Source organism: Cherax quadricarinatus, chromosome 27, assembly GCF_038502225.1.
Source record: "Cherax quadricarinatus isolate ZL_2023a chromosome 27, ASM3850222v1, whole genome shotgun sequence".
In the NCBI taxonomy this organism is placed as follows: Eukaryota; Metazoa; Arthropoda; class Malacostraca; order Decapoda; family Parastacidae; genus Cherax; species Cherax quadricarinatus.
In genome coordinates, this window is record NC_091318.1 from 23,424,108 (window position 1) to 23,443,047 (window position 18,940).

The following is an 18,940-nucleotide window of genomic DNA, read 5'->3' on the forward strand; positions in this document are numbered from 1 at the left end:
CAGGAAGAAAATACGGCTTCAGGAGAGAGAGAGAGAGAAATGTGTAATTCGAAATTTAAGCAAGAGAGAGAGAGAGAGAGAGAGAGAGAGAGAGAGAGAGAGAGAGAGAGAGAGAGAGAGAGAGAGAGAATAAGAGGAGAGAGTAAGTGGTGAGAAAGAGTGATAAAGAGAGTAATGATAGGGAGGGAGGGAGGCCAGATGAGTGGGAACTGTCCGTTAAGCCAATTAGCTGGTCATGTTAGGAAGGAGTTACTGCTGTTTCCTTAATGACTTAGCGTCTCTAATTTCCCTTGAACTTGTTCGTGTAATTCACTTGTTCCCGGCTTTTCTCTGTCTGTGTTTACTGTAGTTATCAGACCTGGACGAATATCTTGGTGAGGACCGTGGAGTGTAAGTCTTCTGGTGATTTGACTAGTAGTGACTAGTTATTTTCTTTAAGGGCGAGTCACTGCTTTTATCTTGGCAACTCTTGCTGGGTGGCATCCAAGGCTTGGCACCCACGGGTGTCTATGTCTTGGTGGCACTCCCACGAGTGTCACTGGCGTGACAGTGGTCAAGCCAGGGGTAAGATACATGGTGAACTGTCGAAGATTTCTCCTTTAAACATTTCTTCTTGCCTTTATGGTCAATATGTGTTGTTACGTATTTTCCAGTTCACTCGTCTTCCTTCTCTTTCTTCTTTGCACTTTTCTCACATTCGCGCTCAGTCTCCTTGGCTTTATCAATCCCACTCGGGGATCTCAAACGTCGTGCTGCCGACAGCGGTGAAGAAGCGACACAATTTTCAGAACACTCTTTCATTACAACGACGTTTCGAACTGTGTTATTCTTAGTCGTATGACTGAATGAAGATGAACATGGATCGACAAGTTGTTCAACATTCCCACTCATGTTTTTGTTCCTGAAGACTTCGTTCATTCCCAGTTCTTCGTACGTTCACTCCTCGAAAATTCGCATAGTGAAGCCTGCAATATCTTGTTTATTCTATTTACATTTCGGCTGGTATTAAAAACGTTTGTCTTTTTTTTATTACTGCATGCTGGATATTTAATAAATGTTTGCCAAGGCAAACAATGAAATACCTGCCAAGAGAGACTAAACCCGCCCGTTCGTGTTAGTTATTTGCACAAGTTTAATTAGAGCAGAAAGAATTTAACTACCCTACATTTCAGCTCTGTCTCTCATTTGGAGCTCTTATTTTATTATTTATTATTATTATTATTATTATTATTATTATTATTATTATTATTATTATTATTATTATTATTATTATTATTATATTAACAGGGGTGCGCTTTCTGCGTATTAGTTAAGCAGCGACTTAGTGAGACGTAATCAGGTTTGATCCCATTTTTTTTAAATTAAAGAATTCTTCATCATCTTCAGAAAATTCAATATGAAAAGTTTGTATTCTGTTGTAGTTTGAATTCCTTTGAATTTATCCGTATTCCACAGCTGCAGTACAGCTGCTACTCTGATATAGAGAATTCTCCTCTTTCCAGTCTTGCAGATTGCAACACTAATTCACTGTAAGGATTTCTGTTGTCCCAAATCAACGTCTTGCTTCTCCCAGTAGCCATTTTTTAATTACGTCGTCAAGGAAAGAGACGTAGCAGAACAAACTTTGTATTTAGGCCTCGTTTCATCAAGGTGTACATTGATAAATTCTATATAAAACAATTGCAAAACGTGAGTCACGAAGCCATGACAGAATGGTCCTAAAACTCGCAGGCCAGTGAGCTTAACCACTGCAAATTTTAGAACTCATCCGCCATGAATTCCATCCCCATCTGTTCTGTAATTTGTTTGAAGTCGTGTTATCACGATTTCGTGAGTTCTGTGCAAAATGTTGCATCACTTTACACACGTCCTTGCAAAGTGTTGTGCCACTGTGGATAAGTCAATGTACACAGAGCGAAATGTTATGACGATAAAAGCTTGTGTTCTGCGACGTGTGTCGTCAGTATTGCTGGCACGACGCAATTGGGATCTGAGTTAGCTGGTGTTGTAAACACTTGTTACGACGCTTCAGCAGTCACCTCCTCTGTTGTCTTAATGATCCTCCTTTGTTTACTTCGCCGGTGGTCGGTACCAGGATCGAATTCCGACCCTCCTCGTTCCCACTCTTTCCCTCTCATTGCAACCCTTCCCTCTCATTCCTACCCTTCGTCTCATTCCACTGTTTCCACCCCCCCCCATGACATTATTATTAATATAAGCCACTTATTACTTGGAGAAATGGGGAGTACGAAGTGTTAAAGTTTTATACCTTTTATATTTCAAGGGCTGCGAAGATTGGGAGGAAGCCACACGTGCATGCTGATTTTCCAGCAGTGAATCTTCCCTGGATAATGCTAGATTTCCTTACATTTCCCAGGAATTGCATAATCCCGATGGATTTAGCGCATCTCATGAATATAACAACACAAAGAGTGTCTTTAAACGTATAAGAGAAAATTACATATACATATATATATATATATATATATATATATATATATATATATATATATATATATATATATATATATATATATATATATATATATATATATATATATATATATATATATATATATATATATATATATATATATATATATATATATATATATATATATATATATATATATATATATATATATATATATATATATATATTCTTTCAACATACCAGCCGTATCCCACCGAGGTGGGGTGGCCAAAAAGAAAAAACTAAAGTTTCTCCTTTTAAATTTAGTAATATATACAGGAGAAGGGGTTACTAGCCTCTTGCTCCCGGCATTTTAGTCGCCTCTTACGACACGCATGGCTTACAGAGGAAGAATTCTGTTCCACTTCCCCATGGAGAATATATATATATATATATATATATATATATATATATATATATATATATATATATATATATATATATCCAGCCTTGGCACACGCCTCGACCCACAGACCATCCGCATCGGTGTTGCCCTTCGACTTGCCGCCCCTATTCTCGCCGAACACAGGTGTATTTGTGTATCTCTCTCTCTCTCTCTCTCAGTAAGGGAGCCACCCCAACTATGCAGATCTCTCTGGACAGATGGGAAGCAGGTGGTGTGGGACTCTCTCTCTTGGCTGATACCTATCTCCAATCTCTTTAGGGAGTCCCAAAAGTCTAGAAAATATGGAGAACTTGCCCATCATTATATGTTTGTTCTCTCTTGGCTCATGGGGAAAGAGTGCATCTAATTTCCTTAAGGAGCTCTCTCTCTCTCTCTCTCTCTCTCTCTCTCTCTCTCTTTCGTTTAAATTAATTGACGTAATGTTTAGACACTATACCGAGATAGAAACCAACAAAGTCAAATTTGCCTGCAAAGGCAGATGACGAAAGTTAAATCATTGATCACAACGTCATCAAGCGATCAGAAACAGAAGTCTTGAAGAAAATAATTAAAACTTCACCACTACTTGTGTGGACCCTCTGGCTTCCTCACAACTTTCTCATTAGCATTATCAAGAACTCTGTAAAAGAGGATAATCTCAGCTGCAGCAGCTGGAGAAGAGTGAACTTAAAACTTTCTTGAATCTTAAGTATTCTTTCTTAATGGTTTCTCCAGTGGTGATGCATTTTAGCTGTATAGGATGATTTTTTTTTCTTTAAGGTCTTCCTATAGAATGGAAAAAAAGCAAAAGAAAACTATAGACAATATCACTAACTTGAGATTGCTACAAGTACCACCACCATCAAATAAGAATCTCAACTGAAAATTGTTGATTGCTTTACCACTTCCAGCGTTCGTCAGAATGACGTAATTTTGACAATATTGTGTATCAATGGTATTATATACAGGAAAGTATGTTAATAAGATGCCACTTGCGGTTTATGGGATTTTATTGAGTCGTTTCGTCCACCAGAGACTATCTGTTCTCGCTTGATGGATGAAATGTCTTCTCAATAAAATGCCATAAACCGCATATTTTCTTATTAACATCCGATAATATTGAAGACAAGACACAAGTTGCTGAATAGGCTTTGGCTGGGACGACTTTTCGCTTTGTTACATCTTTGTAGCTGATGGAGCTGATTTGATAAAGCTCTATCAGAGCGAAACGTTGTCACAATAATATATTCTTTTGAAGACTGAGACTCTTATGCAACATACGGGAATCTTTATTGAGGAAACGTATCGCCACACAGTGGCTTCATCAGTCTAATACAAAGCAGAAAGGTGTAACGAGAGGAGGAGTTTGAGGTAATCAGTCCCTCAGTCTGGAGTCGATGTGTTCAGTCCATCAGTCTTGTAGAATGTACACCATAGGGCCGGAGACATGGCTTATATTCTGTATTCAGGTGAGGTGAAGCAGGAGGAGGCGGGGTCACAGTGGAACCATCCACTAGTCTAAGTAGGTCTTCGTCCAAAGGTTGCATAAGTGTCTCAATCTTCAACTTGTCTTTTTTTAAACAATTTATCACATATTGTTTTGCAACACTCGTCTTTATTTCAAACGCACGATAACTGACCTACAATTAATAGAGGCAAAAGGAAGGAAAACTTTTGTGTTGCGACCTGAAGGACGGGTCACTGAGAGGACAAACTCATGTCATAATGCCAATTAGAATTGAAATTCCCAAGTTACACACAACTACACTTGCAAACGTACTAAATTACACAGGCACTTACATATGTCTCAAATTTCACCAGTCCGCGCTTGCAAATGGAACACTTACAAACCACTAAGTTTTACAACCGCAGAAACATTTCGAACATACGTGAAACATAACCATCGTACGTACAATGGTTTTCAATACAAATAGCTCGCTCGTAAGTGGAAAAAAAAACCAAGACCACATCTTGTTTTGAGTTGGAGACGCTCTATTTTTTTCTCTTTAATATGGCAGAAAAAAGTGGAATCTTTAGAACAAAGATAGAGGAAAGATAGAGGAAAATGACTGGATATAAAGGCTAGAACAACGAAAATCTGCTGAAATAAAGATGTCTGAAGAATCGTTAGAGGTATTTAGGGCCCCACATTGTTATTATTATTATTAATATTGATTGAGAAACGCACATACCGTTGGTGTTATACAATGGCTGGGAAATTAAAAATAATCAAGTTTGATCTGAGACAGGGAAAGGCAGCTGTATTTCTCCAGATCAACAGCCCTTCAACAACTTCAAGGCATTTCCCTTGAAAGAGCTCCCACACCACCTCTTTTGAAAGAGCTACCAAACCGCCTCCTTTGAAAGAGCTTCCACACCGTCTCCTTGGAAAGAGCTCCCACACCACCCTTGAAAGAGAGCTTCCACACCACCCTTGAAAGAGAGCTTCCACACCTCCCTTGAAAGAGAGCTCCCACACCACCCTTGAAAGAGAGCTCCCACACCACCCTTGAAAGAGAGCTTCCACACCTCCCTTGAAAGAGAGCTTCCACACCACCCTTGAAAGAGAGCTCCCACACCTCCCTTGAAAGAGAGCTCCCACACCACCCTTGAAAGAGAGCTCCCACACCACCCTTGAAAGAGAGCTCCCACACCACCCTTGAAAGAGAGCTCCCACACCACCCTTGAAAGAGAGCTCCCACACCACCCTTGAAAGAGAGCTTCCACACCACCCTTGAAAGAGAGCTCCCACACCTCCCTTGAAAGAGAGCTCCCACACCACCCTTGAAAGAGAGCTCCCACACCACCCTTGAAAGAGAGCTCCCACACCACCCTTGAAAGAGAGCTCCCACACCACCCTTGAAAGAGAGCTCCCACACCACCCTTGAAAGAGAGCTCCCACACCACCCTTGAAAGAGAGCTCCCACACCACCCTTGAAAGAGAGCTCCCACACCACCCTTGAAAGAGAGCTCCCACACCACCCTTGAAAGAGAGCTCCCACACCACCCTTGAAAGAGAGCTCCCACACCACCCTTGAAAGAGAGCTCCCACACCTCCCTTGAAAGAGAGCTCCCACACCACCCTTGAAAGAGAGCTCCCACACCTCCCTTGAAAGAGAGCTCCCACACCACCCTTGAAAGAGAGCTCCCACACCACCCTTGAAAGAGAGCTCCCACACCACCCTTGAAAGAGAGCTCCCACACCACCCTTGAAAGAGAGCTCCCACACCACCCTTGAAAGAGAGCTTCCACACCACCCTTGAAAGAGAGCTTCCACACCACCCTTGAAAGAGAGCTCCCACACCTCCCTTGAAAGAGAGCTCCCACACCACCCTTGAAAGAGAGCTCCCACACCACCCTTGAAAGAGAGCTCCCACACCACCCTTGAAAGAGAGCTCCCACACCACCCTTGAAAGAGAGCTCCCACACCACCCTTGAAAGAGAGCTCCCACACCACCCTTGAAAGAGAGCTCCCACACCACCCTTGAAAGAGAGCTCCCACACCACCCTTGAAAGAGAGCTCCCACACCACCCTTGAAAGAGAGCTCCCACACCACCCTTGAAAGAGAGCTCCCACACCTCCCTTGAAAGAGAGCTTCCACACCACCCTTGAAAGAGAGCTCCCACACCTCCCTTGAAAGAGAGCTCCCACACCACCCTTGAAAGAGAGCTCCCACACCTCCCTTGAAAGAGAGCTCCCACACCACCCTTGAAAGAGAGCTCCCACACCACCCTTGAAAGAGAGCTCCCACACCACCCTTGAAAGAGAGCTCCCACACCTCCCTTGAAAGAGAGCTCCCACACCACCCTTGAAAGAGAGCTCCCACACCACCCTTGAAAGAGAGCTCCCACACCTCCCTTGAAAGAGAGCTCCCACACCACCCTTGAAAGAGAGCTCCCACACCACCCTTGAAAGAGAGCTCCCACACCTCCCTTGAAAGAGAGCTCCCACACCACCCTTGAAAGAGAGCTCCCACACCACCCTTGAAAGAGAGCTCCCACACCTCCCTTGAAAGAGAGCTCCCACACCACCCTTGAAAGAGAGCTCCCACACCACCCTTGAAAGAGAGCTCCCACACCTCCCTTGAAAGAGAGCTCCCACACCACCCTTGAAAGAGAGCTCCCACACCACCCTTGAAAGAGAGCTCCCACACCTCCCTTGAAAGAGAGCTCCCACACCACCCTTGAAAGAGAGCTCCCACACCACCCTTGAAAGAGAGCTCCCACACCTCCCTTGAAAGAGAGCTCCCACACCACATCCCTTGAAAAGATTCTCACACCTTAATTTGTAAAAGCTATTGAACGAAACAAGTGAAGAGATAATCACTGAGAAGGAAGAAACTTGGATAACAGACAGCAGAGAACCTCATCTAATTTGCACTGGAATAAATCCACTTAATGAAGGATTAAATCCAGTTAAGAGAGGGATTAACAAGATTCTGGAGGATGGATTGAGAGGGATGATGAAGGTTGCGTTGTACTGTGTTGAAGTCACATGCAAAGTATACAGTGTTACACACACTTATACACAAATACACAGAAGCGAAGTATACACAGTTATACACAAAAGAAAATATACACAATTATACACAAAGAAAAGTATACACAATTATACACGAAAGCAAAGATTATACAATTATACACAAAAGCAAAGTATTCACAATTATACACAAAAGCAAAGTATACACATACACAAAAGCAAAGTATACAAATTATACACAAAAACAAAGTATACACAGTTATACATAAATACACAAAAAAACAAAGTATATACAAGCAAAAATGTGCTTTGTAGTTATGCTGAGGCTGGCGAAGGGTTCTTGTTCTAAGGAACTGGAGCTGCTTTTCCTTATATGGCCGATCATAGTTTTATTTTTTTATATAAAATAATAATAATAATAATAATAATAATAATAATAATAATAATAATAATAATAATAATAATAATAATTATAATAATAACAATAATAATAATAATAACAATTATTATTATTATTATTATTATTATTATTATTATTATTATTATTATTATTATTATTATTATTATACTAGTTATTTTTCTTTCCAAAAATGAAAGTACAGATGAAGGAGATGATGGAGAACGAGAAATTGAAACCCAACCAATGTGTAAGAGATCAAGGCAAGGACTCGACGGTTTCCTAGGCCAGTGAACCACCTTCTGGGAAAGGACACCACCTCCTAGGAAAGGACACCACCTCCTAGGAAAGGACACAACCTCCTAGGAAAGGACACCACTTCCTAGGAAAGGACACCACCTCCTAGAAAAGGACACCGCCTCCTAGACAAGAGCACCGTCCCTAAACAAGGACACAATGACCTAGGTAAATGCACAGTCTCCTAGAGAAGGACGCGGCCTCGTGGGTAGTAGGAAACTGAATCTGTAAGAATATGTAATTAAAAGAATCAAGAAAACAAGATAATCATCATTAACCTGTTGAAAACAAACAGCTAAGTGTTTTACCTGTGCTGTAAATCTATCAGTAGGACTAATGACCTGTCAGGACCACGAGGTCAACACGGTGCTCTGCGAATCACGGGGTCAGCCCAGTGCTGTGCGAATCACCGTGTCAACACAGTGCTGTGGAAATCACGGGGATCATCACAGTGCTAGGCGAATCACGGGGGTCAACACAGTGCTATGTGAATCACAGGATCAACGCAATGCTACATGAACCACGGGGGCCAACACAGTGCTATGTGAATCATGGGGGTCAACACAGTACTATGTGAATCACAGGGTCAACACAATGCTACATGAATCACGGGGGTCAACACAGTGCTATGTGAATCACGGGGGTCAACACAGTGCTATGTGAATCACGGGGGTCAACACAATGTTACATGAATCACAATGGCAACACAATGCCACATGAATCACGGGGGTCAACACAGTGCTACATGAATCACGGGGGTCAACACAATGCTACATGAATCACGGGGGTCAACACAGTGCTATGTGAATCACGGGGGTCAACACAATGCTACATGAATCACAGGGTCAACACAATGCCACATGAATCACGGGGGTCAACACAGTGCTACATGAATCACGGGGGTCAACACAGTGCTACATGAATCACGGGGGTCAACACAATGCTACATGAAGAAAGTTAAGACACTTGTGCAACATCTGGTTATCTTTACTGTAAACGTTTCGCCATCCAGTGCCTTTATTAATACAAGTTCTTGGACATAATTAGAAAACAGAAGAACTATATACAAAAGATGAGGTAATCAGTCCCTCAGCCTTGGAGGTGGTGTTTACAACACCGTGGTTGTAGAGATTCTGAAGCACAGGCAAGGAGACTGGCGCTTATATAGGCGTCAGTGAAGAGAGACATGTAGCAGACGAGGGCATAGTCACTGGTAGGCGGGATTCCCCAGTGGAAGTAGGTCCTTCCCAAATTGATGGGCTAGTTGTAGAAGTCGTGAAGAAGGTCATGTAGATGTCCTCTGAATCAAGATACCATGATGTTGCAGTGCCTGACAAGTTGTGCAAGATAGGTATACAATACCGACAAGATGAAAGTTAAGATACTTGTTGCACAAGTGTCTTAACTTTCATCTTGTCGGTATTGTATACCTATCTTGCATAATGCTACATGAATCACGGGGGTCAACACAGTGCTACGTGAATCACGGGGGTCAACACAGTGCTGCATGAATCACGGGAGTCAACAGTGCTATGTGAATCACGGGGGTCAACACAATGCTACATGAATCACAGGGTCAACACAATGCTACATGAATCACAGGGTAAACACAATGCTACATGAATCACGGGGGTCAACACAGTCCTGTGCGATGCACGGGGTCAACACAGTGCTACGTGAATCACAGGGGTCAACACAGTGCTATGTGAATCACAGGGTCAACACAATGCTACGTGAATCACGGGGGGTCAACATAGTGCTACATGAATTACGGGGGTCAACACAGTCCTGTGCGATGCACGGGAGTCAACACAGTGCTACGTGAATCACAGGGGTCAACACAGTGCTATGTGAATCACAGGGTCAACACAATGCTACATGAATCACGGGGGTCAACACAATGCTACATGAATCACAGGGTCAACACAATGCTACATGAATCACAGGGTCAACACAATGCTACATGAATCACGGGGGTCAACACAATGCTACATGAATCACGGGGGTCAACACAGTGTTACGTGAATCACGGGGGTCAACACAGTGCTATGTGAATCACAGGATCAACACAGTGCTATGTGGGTCACGGGGGTCAACACAATGCTGTGCGATGCACGGGGTCAACACAGTGCTACGTGAATCACAGGGGTCAACACAGTGCTATGTGAATCAGAGGGTCAACACAATGCTACGTGAATCACGGGGGGTCAACATAGTGCTACATGAATCACGGGGGTCAACACATTCCTGTGCGATGCACGGGGATCAACACAGTGCTACGTGAATCACAGGGGTCAACACAGTGCTATGTGAATCACAGGGTCAACACAATGCTACATGAATCACGGGGGTCAACACAGTGCCAAACAAACCACGGGGGTCAACACAGTGCCAAACAAACCACGGGGGTCAACACAGTGCCAAACAAACCACGGGAGTCAATATCACTTCTCAGCGCTAATTATTTTTCCAATGACATTTAACTAAACTTTCTAATTTTCTTTTGCAGTTAATTCACTTCCATATTCATTAAGTCGTCATTACCTGCGGGAGAAATGACCTTTTTATGATGCACTTTGATGTTAAGATCATCAACCAGTCGACATGTGACGACTAGTTGATGATCTCGACATCAATGAGAAAAGAGTTGTCTCCTAGTTGATGGGGTGTGATGTCTTTCTTGAGGGGATGTTTCAGTGATGGGTGTGGTATTAAGAACATAAGAACGAAGGAACACTGCAGAAGGCCTACTGGCCCATGCGAGGCAGGTCCAAGTCCCTACCGGCCTAAGCCAATGCACCCAACCTAGTCAGGTCAGGTCACATTGACTTAAGGGAGGAACACGGCAACCGACCTGTTAGCACAAGCTATCAGGTCTAACTCACACCCACCCACATCTACTCATGTATTTATCCAACCTATTTTTAAAGCTACACAACGTTCTGGCCTCTATAACGGTACTTGGGAGTTTGTTCCACTCATCCACAACTCTATTACCAAACCAGTACTTTCCTATATCCCTCCTGAATCTGAATTTTTCCAACTTAAAACCATTGCTGCGAGTCCTGTCTAGGCTAGATATTTTCAGCACACTATTTACATCCCCTTTATTTATTCCTGTCTTCCACTTATAAACCTCAATCATATCCCCCCTAATTCTACGTCTTTCTAGAGAGTGCAGTTTCAGGGCCCTTAGTCTATCCTCATAGGGAAGGTTTCTGATACATGGGATCATCTTTGTCATCCTCCTTTGTACATTTTCCAGAGAATTTATATCCATTCTGTAATACGGTGACCAAAACTGTGCAGCATAATCTAAATGAGGCCTAACCAAGGATGTATAGAGTTGAAGAACAACCTGAGGACTCCTATTATTTATGCTTCTTGATATGAAGCCAAGGATTCTATTAGCTTTATTGCGAACACTTATGCACTGTTGTCTTGGTTTCAGATTACTGCTAACCAGAACTCCTAAATCTTTTTCGCAATCCGTAATATTAAGATCTACATTATTTAGTTTATATGTGGCATGGTTATTGTCCTGTCCAACATTTAGAACTTTGCATTTGTCTATATTAAACTGCATCTGCCACTTCTCCGACCACTGCATCAGTCTATTCAAATCTTCCTGGAGTGCTCGAATGTCCTCGTCAGAATGAATTCGACGGCCTATTTTGGTGTCATCGGCAAACTTGCCGATGTCGCTCTTTATGCCCTCATCTATGTCGTTTATGTAGATTGTGAACAGCAGGGGGCCCAACACTGACCCCTGTGGAACACCGCTCGTGACGCTTCCCCACTCTGATTTCTCCCCATTTATGCAAACTCTCTGCTGCCTATTTGTCAACCATGCCTCTATCCAGGAAAAAATTTCTCCTCCTATTCCATGTGCTTTAATTTTCCTCAATAGTCTCTGATGTGGGACCCTGTCAAAAGCCTTACTGAAGTCCATATACACAATATCATATTCATTACCATGATCTACCTCCTCAAATACCTTAGTGAAAAAAGTTAATAAATTCGTAAGGCAGGAACGCCCCTTTGTAAAACCATGCTGAGATTCGTTGATTAATTTATGCTTTTCAAGGTGGCTACGAACTGCCTCGGCAATTATTGATTCCATAAATTTTCCCACTATGGAGGTTAGGCTTATTGGTCTATAGTTCGAAGCTAAGGACCTGTCACCTGTTTTGAAAATAGGTATCACATTTGCCATTTTCCACTTATCTGGCACCATGCCAGTTTGTAGTGATATGTTGAAAAGATTAGCCAAAGGTGTGCTAAGCTCCTCTTTACATTCCTTTAGAACCCTTGCATACAGTTCATCAGGGCCTGGGGATTTGTTAGGTTTTAATTTATCTATTTGCCTAAGGACCATGTCACTTGTGACCCTAATAGTGCACAGTTTATTATCGTCCTGTTCTACATAATTTATCATTACTGGAATATCGCTGGTATCCTCCTGTGTAAAAACTGAGAGGAAGTATGTGTTAAAAATTCTACACATTTCCTTATCACTGTCAGTGAGCTGACCCGAGGAACTTTTGAGTGGGCCTATCTTGTCCCTGATCTTACTTCTGTATACCTGAAAGAATCCTTTTGGGTTAGTCTTCGATTCTCTTGCAACTTTAACCTCATAATCTCTTTTTGCTTTTCTAATTCCCTTTTTTATTTCTCTCTTTAACCGAATATATCGATTTCTTAATTGCCCCTCTCCTCTTTTGATTTGCCTATATATGCCTCTCTTTTGACCAATCAGATATTTTAATCTATTGTTCATCCATTTAGGATCATTTTTGTTTGATCTGATTTCCCTATTTGGAACATAATTTGACTGAGCAGCTAGAACTATGCCCTGGAAAGCATCATATCGGCAATATTATTGATGAGTGTGTGGTTGTGATGGGTGTGTGGTTGTGATGGGTGTGTGGTGGTGATGGGTGTGTGGTGGTGATGGGTGTGTGGTGGTGATGGGTGTGGTATTGATGAGTGTGTGGTTGTGATGGGTGTGTGGTGGTGATGGGTGTGTGGTGGTGATGGGTGTGTGGTGGTGATGGGTGTGTGGTTGTGATGGGTGTGTGGTTGTGATGGGTGTGTGGTGGTGATGGGTGTGTGGTGGTGATGGGTGTGTGGTGGTGCTGGGTGTGTGGTGGTGATGAGTGTGTGGTGGTGATGGGTGTGTGGTGGTGATGAGTGTATGATGGTGCTGGGTGTGTGGTGGTGATGAGTGTGTGGTGGTGATGGGTGTGTGGTATTGATGAGTGTGTGGTTGTGATGGGTGTGTGGTGGTGATGGGTGTGTGGTGGTGATGGGTGTGTGGTGGTGATGAGTGTGTGGTGGTGATGGGTGTGTGGTGGTGATGGGTGTGTGGTGGTGATGGGTGTGTGGTGGTGATGGGTGTGTGGTGGTGATGGGTGTGTGGTGGTGATGGGTGTGTGGTGGTGATGGGTGTGTGGTGGTGATGGTTGTGTGGTTGTGATGGGTGTGTGGTGGTGATGGGTGTGTGGTGGTGATGGGTGTGTGGTGGTGATGGGTGTGTGGTGGTGATGGGTGTGTGGTGGTGATGGTTGTGTGGTTGTGATGGGTGTGTGGTGGTGATGGGTGTGTGGTGGTGATGAGTATGTGGTGGTGATGGGTGTGTGGTGGTGATGGGTGTGTGGTGGTGATGAGTGTGTGGTGGTGATGGGTGTGTGGTGGTGATGAGTGTGTGGTTGTGATGGGTGTGTGGTGGTGATGAGTGTGTGGTTGTGATGGGTGTGTGGTGGTGATGGGTGTGTGGTGGTGATGAGTGTATGATGGTGCTGGGTGTGTGGTGGTGATGGGTGTGTGGTTGTGATGGGTGTGTGGTGGTGATGGATGTGTGGTGGTGATGAGTGTGTGGTGGTGATGGGTGTGTGGTGGTGATGGGTGTGTGGTGGTGATGAGTGTGTGGTTGTGATGGGTGTGTGATGGTGCTGGGTGTGTGGTGGTGATGGTGGTGATGAGTGTGTGGTTGTGATGGGTGTGTGGTGGTGATGAGTGTGTGGTGGTGATGGGTGTGTGGTGGTGATGGGTGTGTGGTGGTGATGAGTGTGTGGTTGTGATGGGTGTGTGGTGGTGATGGGTGTGTGGTGGTGATGGGTGTGTGGTGGTGATGGGTGTGTGGTGGTGATGGGTGTGTGGTGGTGATGAGTGTATGATGGTGCTGGGTGTGTGGTGGTGATGGGTGTGTGGTGGTGATGGGTGTGTGGTGGTGATGGGTGTGTGGTGGTGATGGGTGTGTGGTGGTGATGAGTGTGTGGTGGTGATGGGTGTGTGGTGGTGGTGATGGGTGTGTGGTGGTAACGGGTGTGTGGTGGTGATGGGTGTGTGGTGATGACAGATACATTGTGGTGGTGACGGGTGTATGGTGGTGATGGTGACGTGTGTGGTGGTGGTGGTGACGGATGTGTGGTGCTGGTGACGGGTGTGTGGTGGTGGTGTCTGGTGGGTGGTGGTGGTAACGGGTGTGTGGTGGTGGAGACGGGTGTGGTGGTGACTACATACCGTCCAGGTTTCGCCCTCTGTTGGCTTCTACATCACCTCGCAGTGAAACGTCAATTTACGTGCAAAATTATGCAACGAAGTCAAATTAGAGTCAGACTGCAAGACAGCTCCACATTGAACAATTTCCTTCCTCAACTAAATTACGGGACCCCAGAAATCTCTGCATAATTATAATTAAATTTCGGCTGTTAAATATTAATATTTTTTAAACAAACTCTTGCATTAAAAAGTTTCATTCCGTATTTTTTCACTACGTATTTGATAAATTTCTAATTTATTTTTCCCGCAAGTTCTCACATGTTTCAGTTAAAATCAGCATTGAACGACAGTATTCATTTTTTATATATTTATGCAATATTATTTTTATAGCAACTAGAAAGTCACGATGCTTACTCTAATTAGAACAAATAACACCATAAGATATATAAGATAAGAGATATCAAATAAATTATTTTTTCCATTACACCAATAATAATGAAAAGAAGTATGAATAATGAACACCAATACATAAAAAAAAAATCATTGAATCATGTGCTACAGAAATAACAGGAATTCTAGCATAATAAGCACGTATAAATACTACATAAATCAGAGGTTCATAAAGAAGTTGAGAGGTAGATGGTCTGGTAGAGGAATGGGATGAAGGAGGTAAGATGCAGACAGATGTGGGTGATTGCTAGGACGAATAACGAACCAGCGACAGCGGTACAATTCCCGGCTTGAGAGGGAAGGGGAAGTAGAGATCAACGGGACAATACCCGTTGTGTTGTTCGACGGTAATTCTGCAGTTCCCAATGAATTCTTAATGAAGCTCCGAGGGGCAGATCCTCACAGGTGGACTTGATGAGGTAACAGATGAAAAAAAACGAAGGGTTGTTGTGTGTTAGGGAAAGGCTGCGTCTATACTCGAAATGACCGAAATGACTCACGAAACCGTAATGGCACGATTGCAAACAAACCATACCACGGGCGGGGATAGAACCCGCGATCAGAGAGTCTCAAAAGTCTCTGATCGCGGGTTATATCCCAGCACGTGGTATGGTTTATGACCGAAATGTTCTGCATAACTGTGGGCTTTCTGCATTTACAACTAAATGTCACCCATTTCTGTACAAACATTGTATCATCCTGAAATTATTATTATTATTATTATTATTATTATTATTATTATTATTATTATTATTATTATTATTATTATTATTATTATTATTATTATTTTTATACTCGACTCGGTAGTCTTAATAATGACACCCACTCCACATCAGTTACCAACCACAACTGTACATGATAACACCCGTATGTCTTGGAGGACTGTGATAAAAACACAGAACATAAGAATGTGCTACGGGCCTAACACACGAGCTGTATAATACTTAATATACATACACACACACACACACACACATACACACACACACACACACACACACATATGCACACACACACACACATACACACACACACACACACACACAGATATATATATATATATATATATATATATATATATATGTATATATATATATATATAATATATATATATGTATATATATGTATATATATATATATATATATATATATATATATATATATATATATATATATATATATACATATATATATATATATATATATATACATATATATATATATATATATATATATATATATATATATATATATATATATATATATATATATATATATATATATATATATATATATATATATATATATATATATATATATATATATATATATATATATATAAGGGAGGGAGAGCGTAATTTTTTAATAGTGTACAAAGTTATATCGTCTGAGCAATACAGAAAACATCAATATAAACCCAGTGCTGGAATAACAAAATGAAAATGATGCTTATAAAAGCAGTAATGACAAGGTCCCCACCAGGATTTTTATTTTTGCTGGGGGCTTAGAGGGAGGGCTAGCTTTTTGAATGAGGGGCTAACTGGTTAGACTGGGGAGCTAGCGAGCGACTTGCGTTTACAGCAACCACAGTATTTTTACTTAGACTGTATATTAGAGATCAATCTGAATAGCAATGTTCTCTGAAGATCCTTTTACTCATGCTTGATGAGAGTGATAAAAAAAACTCCATATCAAAGAATATAAACAGAAATTACATAAAATTTCATCATTGTATAACTTGCCATCAAAATAATGGCCTTATTAATGTAATGATATATACAGGGAGATGATAATAATATAATCATCTTAAGCGGTAAACCTGGAAAAGCCGACGTACATTCTACTTTCGCAGGAAAGACTCGGGACAACTGAAGAGTTATAGCAGTGTGATTCTTCTGTTGCTATGATTCGAAGCAAAAGTATCGATGACGCCTGCAACCGAGTCTTCGCAAAAACTACTGGTAATGTTAATTTGGCGGCAGGACCATCAGTGTCTTGACAGGATCGTTTTATTTCTATTAGCCAGAAGGAAAATGTAATGGCAGAGTATACCAACAGTATATAAATAAGACACAATGCAGGTCCCTGGTGGTCAAAACGTCCACCAGGGGCCTGATTAACTCACACAGGGAACAAAATTTTGGGTATTTATAGGGGTTGGAGAAAGGACCTGAGGTGAAAGAATGAGGTCGTGAAGTCGCTTGTGAGTAGCCAGCCGTTTAAGTGAGGTTAGATGATGAGGAATTAATACACGAAGGTGGACAGTACTGTTCAATGAAGACATGCAAGTAAGGTGAAGACAGAATTAGGTACTGGGACAATAAACCGGTAGTAATAATGTTGCTACAATTACCGACAATATATCAGGTAAAAGGAAGCATGTTCGACTAATGAGAAATTCCCCTGCGGAAACGTTTCGCTCTCCAGAAGCTTTGTCAAGCTTGATAAAGATCGTGGAGAGTAAAATATCCCATTAGTTGTACGTGTATGTTTACCAAGTAATAAATGAGTACCTCTGCAGTGTTTCTCCATTGCTTAAGTTCTTATATTTACATCTGGTACTGGCGGAGAGTTATACCGTAAACTATGTAGAATAATTGATTATTTTCATCACAGGAGGGGGCTTTCTGTGGCTAAAAGAAATTATGGGGGGCTCTGTGGGGGGCTGAAAGAAATCATTGGGGTCTGAAGCCCACCCAAGCCTCTTCCTTTTCCTCCGTCACTGAGTAATAGTTACGCAAGTGCCACTAAAGCGATCCTCTGGTCATCCTAGCTTAATCTAGAATAAGTAATTAGTTTAAGTTTGGTTTCAGTTTAGATCGTGGGTAACGCACTTGGTATTTAGATGAGAGACGTGTAACTGACTCACGAAATCATAATGACACGTTCGCAAACAAACCATACCACGGGCGGGGTTAGAACCTGCGATCAGTCATAAAACACCAGACCGACGCGTTATCCACTGGCCAGTGGCTAACTCGTCGGTCTGGAGTTTTGACTCTGATCGCGGGTTCTAACCCACCCGTGGTATGGTTAGATACGTGTAATTTGCTGCGCTATTATATTATCATCACCCTGGGCTTATGGAATTCTGGTATACCTCTCTGGGATCTTGCAGCGACTGAAATGCATCTAAGCTATGGATTCCATCACAAACACAACGCTGAGTTTACAGGTACCAGAGATAAATTTAAGCTATATATGAGGATTTTGTTTAGTTTTCCTTTAAAATGCTGTTTAAAGAAGAAGTTTGAAAATTCACCAATAACTTGTTCAGAGGAGAAAGAAAGTTATGACGATGTTTCGGTCTAACTTCGACCATTAACTTGTCACAGTGTGTGTGACTAGTTAATGTGTATTGTTCCAGACACAGTATTGTGCCTTTTTATTCTTTTTTGATAATAAAGTATTTCCACACAATTTAACATCAATTCTTTTATTTATGAGCACATTGTAGATAAAATTTCATATATGTCAGAAAGTGAATGGTCCCGGGTTCGAACCTCGGATGAGTCGTGAAATTTAAGCAAATCTGGTTCTGTACCAAGATGCCATTCTGTTGCAGTGTCTAACATGGCATCTTGGTACAGAAAACTCCTTGGACAAATCTGGTTCTATCTCCCTTGTTCACTTATCAGTAAATAGGTACCTGGGTGTTAGTCATTATGAGTGGAACACATCCTGGGAAGTGGTAGATTACATTATATAAAACTGGACTTTGAAATTAGCTGAGGCACGAAGACAAAGACTCAAGTTGCAGGACAAGCTTTTGCAGGGTCAACACTTCGCTCTTTCATCGTGACTTGATTAAGTTCTCTGCACGGCGGACTTTGTCACAAAGTAAAGCTTCTTCTGCAAGTTGCGTCTTTGTCATTATACTTTCATTTTACACAAATCAATTTTGCAGGCTACCTCATCTCCCACACCAGTCTGCTAACACTCAGGTACCTACTT